This window comes from Lipotes vexillifer, unplaced genomic scaffold (genome assembly GCF_000442215.2).
Source record: "Lipotes vexillifer unplaced genomic scaffold, Lipotes_vexillifer_v1.1 scaffold5, whole genome shotgun sequence".
NCBI lineage: Eukaryota > Metazoa > Chordata > Mammalia > Artiodactyla > Lipotidae > Lipotes > Lipotes vexillifer.
Window position 1 is genome coordinate 1,072,057 of NW_006788592.1, and position 5,793 is coordinate 1,077,849.

Here is a 5,793-nt window from a genome sequence, read left to right on the forward strand (position 1 = left end):
CTGGGGAAGAATTCCCTGCTGCAGCTGCTGCCCTGTGGTCACTCATTAGGGTTGCCTCCACCTTGAGCACATGTGTGGAGACGAGCAAGGGAAGTCAGTATCGGCGGAGAGCTGCCCGGCCTAAGGGGCGGACGGGCCGCGGGGAGGGGAGGCATGCTGCTGGTGCCTCAGAGTCAGCAAGAGGTGGACGGCGCCTGTAGGAAGTCGGAGTCAGGAGGCATTGCCAGGTACTGTTCCAACCTCTCCCCAGTGACCTCCTTGTCCAGGATGCCAAAATGCACAGGCCAAACTCAGCCTGTTTCCTAGGGCTGCACACACTGTTTGGACTGACTTGAGTTGGTCAAAATAAAACCACCAAAGAGCCAGTCTGAATTCAATGAATAAGGTACAGCCCAGTTTGTGCAGGTGACTGATGATTAGACCAGGTGTTTGTGACTAACAACCTCCCACGATTTCTCACCATCAATAATACCCTGTTCCAATCAGGAAAAGAGGAATAAGAATGTATGCTGAGTGCTCTTTAAACATGATAAGTTGTGCCATCAAAACCTCCCAACAAATCTTGGAGGCAGTTATTCCATTTTGTAGATGAGGAAGCAGAGGCTGAGGCAATTTCCTGCTCTTCCCTTCTGTCAGTAAGCTGCACAGCTATTATTTATTTCCCACTATAAGACTGAAGACGTGATTTCTGAGTATCTCACTGGCTCTGAACTTAAGCACCTAAGCTGCCCTTTAAGGTTTCTGCTCTGAAGTCCAAATGTTGTTCTCAGGACATTGCTTTGAAGGGGCACAAAGACCTCCTCAATTCTCCTGGCAGGAAAAGAATTGGACTTTCCCAGGAAACCCTCACATCGTGTGGCAGGTGGGGGAGATCTTGGGAGACCTGGATCCAGAGGGCTCACATGACACTCTCAGCAAAAGTACAGAACTCTTGTACAGACTAAATTCTCGTCTAGTCCAGGTTGCCTCCCATGTGAATCCTTCTCTGCACTGGCTCTGCTGTGTGTTCTCCTGTGCTTCACATGTAGGTAGCATAAGTATGTTATTATTCAAGTCTAATTCATTCTTGAGGGTTCTTTCTCCATGAATTTCTGAACTGTTTGACATCCAATTCCTTTTGCACTCACTGCCTGTGTGACATTGTATAGCAGCTATACAGCTGTTTGCTATCTCTTTCATGTTCATCAACTTTGTTTTCCAGAAGAGGATTTAAAACACTTGTGGGCACTAGGCATTGCTTCTGTTTGTTTTCCTCTACATCTTATGCTGGACACACACTTAGATGCTCAGTAACTACAGATTGAGGGTCTTTTCTCAAAGTCAAAACCATCAGACTGTCTTCTATGTGCTCACCCAACCTCCAACTAGTGGATTACTATTAATTTCATAGCATCTCAGCTTTAAAAAGTTGGTTGCTTCCCCCATATCACTCTTTTCATCCCATTTTCCCTTTCCCTTCTATCCTCCTTTCCATAAGCATTTCTCGGGTACCTTCTAAGTTATTAATACTGGAAAACTGCTGTGTCGGATGCTGTGATTCATATCTACAGGGGATGGACAGAAGAAATGGTGGTACCCAGGGGCCTGAACACTTGACCAGCCACTTCCCATAATCACAGCTAATTCCACAAATTCCCGGGGAAGATATGGGACAGAGAAAGAAACCAGTTAAAGTCACATTTAACTGTGTTTTCTGTTTCTGTTGTTGTTTTGCCTTAAATTGCCTGGCTGTACCCCTAGCTGAGCTTTAATGCTTGCAGTTGCAGGGAGTTCTTTGGAATAGATCAGTTTCCCAAAGCATGGTCCTTAGATCACTTCCATAAGAATCATATTAGGAAGACGCCTCAAATTATGCTAGTCACACCAGTTCCAAAGAAATACCATAATAGAAACATTCTCAAGAGATACCACAGGGCTTCCCTGGTGGCGCAGTGGTTGAGAGTCCGCCTGCCGATGCAGGGGACACGGGTTCATGCCCCGGTCCGGGAAGATCCCACATGCCGCGGAGTGACTGGGCCCGTGAGCCATGGCCGCTGGGCCTGCGCATTCGGAACCTGTGCTCCGTAAATGGGAGAGGCCACAGCAGTGAGAGGCCCGCGTACCGCAAAAAAAAAAAAAAAAAGATACCACAAAAAAAGCCAATAGGACTAGGAGAGAGAAACCATACCTCGGAAAAAATCTTAAAAAAAATAAAAGTTTATTTACTGTATCTTTATTTTATTTTTTAATCAAAGTAGTATATGTACATACACACACATACCACTGTGTGTGTGTGTGTGTGTGTGTGTGTGTGTGTGTGTGTATATTCAAAGATATGCTCTCTTTGGTATCTTAAAATATGCACATGTATTTATTTATATAACCAGCAATCCCTTGCTCTCCACCTTTGCCTACCATTTCCTAACCTCCAGATCTACTTCTCAGAGGGATTCATTTCAACTCTCATACCTGTTTATATGGTATTTACCTCCAAAATTTTAAATAACACGCTATACTTATATTTCTTAGCTTGTTAAGTTTAGACTTTAACTGCCTGTCTTAAGGTAAATAAAAATTTATCTCTCTTATGGCTCCCTCTTCTCCTTCTTTCTGGAGATTCATGTTCTTCATTCTGAAAAATTTTCTTATATCTCTTCTCTGATAAGTTCATCACTTCTCTATTTTTCAGAGCTCCCTGGTGCCCACATTAGTGAGGTACTGAAACTCCTGTATTAACCCTCTACTATTCTTTTCTTGTTTGTTTTCTGTCTCCTTTCCAATTTTCTCTTTGTTGTTTTGTGTACTTCCTTGGAAATTTCCTTGACTCCTATTGGATGTTTTATTTTGGATAATTTCAATCTCCCAGAGTGCATTCTTCTTCCGAATTGTTCCTTTTTTCTCATGGCATCTTCTCCTTGTTTACTGAAGGCAAAATCTCCAATATTTTGTCTTAATTGTGAGGATATTAAATATAAGTTGTTTGTTTGAAATTTTTCCTTCTTATTGGAAGATTTCCTAAAAGGCCTGTTGTTAAATGTTAATCCATGTTCAAGTGTTAGGCACTAAGGGACCAGTTGAAAGTTCTGCATGTAAGAATGCATTTTTGGACTACTACTGGGTGACTGAATGGTGAATGAGTCATTTTGATAGGAAGATCCACTAAATGTCATAGATTTTCTGGGGTTCATTCCATTTTTCAAGGGAAAAAGAATCATCCACTAATTTGCTTGGAAAACAATATCACGGTCTTTTGGCTATGGCAAGGAACTTAGATTTAATTTTAAGCAAAATGGGCAGTCCCATGAGGGTTTATGCAGTGGAGTGACGGGGCCTGATTTATATTTTTAAGTGATTATTATGCCTGTGGCATATGGGAACAAATGGAAAATCAGAGCAATCAGTTATTCAGTTATATCAGGAGTAGTCCAAATGAGACTGAGTGCTCCATTATTTACCATTGTGGCCCAAATATTCCTCTTTGTAAAGAGACTCAAGGCTCTCCTATAGAACAAAAAATTAAAAACACAAGACAACAACCTCCCCCCCCCCAAAAAAAAGTTAAGCCACCTGCCAAAGAGGAGTTGCCACTTTGAATCCTTGGACCATTTAGAGTTCACAAGGTGATAATGGGGTTCCTTGGATTTTATTTTATTTTTTTTTATTTATTTTATTTTATTTTTTAACATCTTTATTGAAGTATAATTGCTTTACATTTTTTTAACATCTTTATTGCTTTACATTGTTGTGATAGTTTCTGCTGTATAACAAAGTGAATCAGCTATACATATACATATATGCCCTCCCTCTTACATTTCCCTCCCACCCTCCCTATCTCACCCTCCCTATCCCACCCATGTAGGAGCTCACAAAGCACCAAACTGATCTCCCTGTGTTATGCAGCTGCTTCCCACTAGCTATCTATTTTACATTTGGTAGTATGTATATGTCAATGCCACTCTCTCACTTCTTCCCAGCTTCCCCTTCCCTGTGTCCTCAAGACCATTCTCTACATCTGCATCTTTATTCCTGTCTTGTCCCTAGGTTCATCAGAACAATTTTTTTTTTTTTTAGAGTTTCCATATATATGTGGTAGCATATGGTATTTGTTTTTCTCTTTCTGATTTACTTCACTCTGTATGACAGACTCTAGGTCCATCCACCTCACTACAAATAACTCAATTTCGTTTCTTTTTATGGCTGAGTAATATTCCATTGTATATATGTGTCACATCTTCTTTATCCATTCATCTGTTGATGGACACTTAGGTTGCTTCCATGTCCTGGCTATTGTAAATAGTGCTGAAAAGAACACTGAGGTACATGACTCTTTTTGAATTATGGTTTTCTCAGGTTAAATGCCCAGTAGTGGGATTGCTGGATCATATGGTAGCTCTAATTTTAGTTTCTTAAGGAACCTCCATAATGTTCTCCATAGTGGCTGTATCAATGTACGTTCCCACCAACAGTGCAAGCTGGTTCACTTTTCTCCACACCCTCTCCAGCATTTTTTGTTTGTAACTTTTTTAATGATGGCCATTCTGACCGGTGTGAGGTGTTACCTCATTGTAGTTTTAATTTGCATTTCTCTAATGATTAGTGAGGTTGAGCATCCTTTCATGTGTTTGTTGGCAATCTGTATATCTTCCTTGGAGAAATGTAATTTAGGTCTTCTGCCCATTTTTGGATTGGGTTGTTAGTCTTTTTGATATTGAGCTGCATAAGCTGCTTGTATATTTTAGAGATTAATCCTTTGTCAGTTGCTTCATTTGCAAATATTTTCTCCCATTCTGAGGGTTGTCTTTTGGTCTTGTTTACGGTTTCCTTTGCTGGGCAAAAGGTCTGAAGTTTCATTAGGTCCCATTTCTTTATTATTGCTTTTATTTCCCTTTCTCTAGGAGGTGTGTCAAAAAGGATCTTGCTGTGATTTATGTCATAGAGTGATCCACCTATGTTTTCCTCTAAGAGTTTTATAGTGTGTGGCCTTACATTTAAGTCTTTAATGCATTTTGAATTAATTTTTGTGTACGGTGTTAGGGAATGTTCTAATTTCATTCTTTTACATGTAGCTGTCCAGTTTTCCCAGCACCACTTATTGAAGAGGTTTCTCTTTTCCATTGTATATTCTTGCCTCCTTTATCAAAGATAAGGTGACCATATGTGCATGGGTTAATCTCTGGACTTTCTATCCTGTTCCATTGATCTATGTTTCTGTTTCTGTGAGAGTACCATACTGTCTTGATTACTGTAGCTTTGTAGTATAGTCTGAAGTCAGGGATCCTGATTCCTCCAGTTCCATTTTTCTTTCTCAAGATTGCTTTGGCTATTCAGGGTCTTTTGTCTTTCCATATAAATTGTGAAATTTTTTGTACTAGTATCTGTGAAAAATGTTATTGGTAGTTTGATAGGGATTGCATTGAATCTGTAGATTGCTTTGGGTAGTATAGTCATTTTCACAATGTTGATTTTTCCAACCTGAGAACATGGTATATCTCTCCATCTGTTTGTATCATCTTTAATTTTTCATAGGTTTCTTATAATTATCTGCATGGAGGTCTTTTGACTCCTTAGGTAGGCTTACTCCTAGGTATTTTATTCTTTTTGTTGCAGTGGTAAATGGGAGTGTTTCCTTAATTTCTCTTTCAGATTTTTCATCATTAGTGTATAGGAATGCAAGAGATTCCTTGCATTAATTTTCTATCCTGCCACTTTACTAAATTCATTGATTAGCTCTAGTAGATTTATGGTAGCATCTTTAGGATACTCTATGTATAGTATCATGGACAAACAGTGACAGTTTTAATTCTTCTTTTCCAA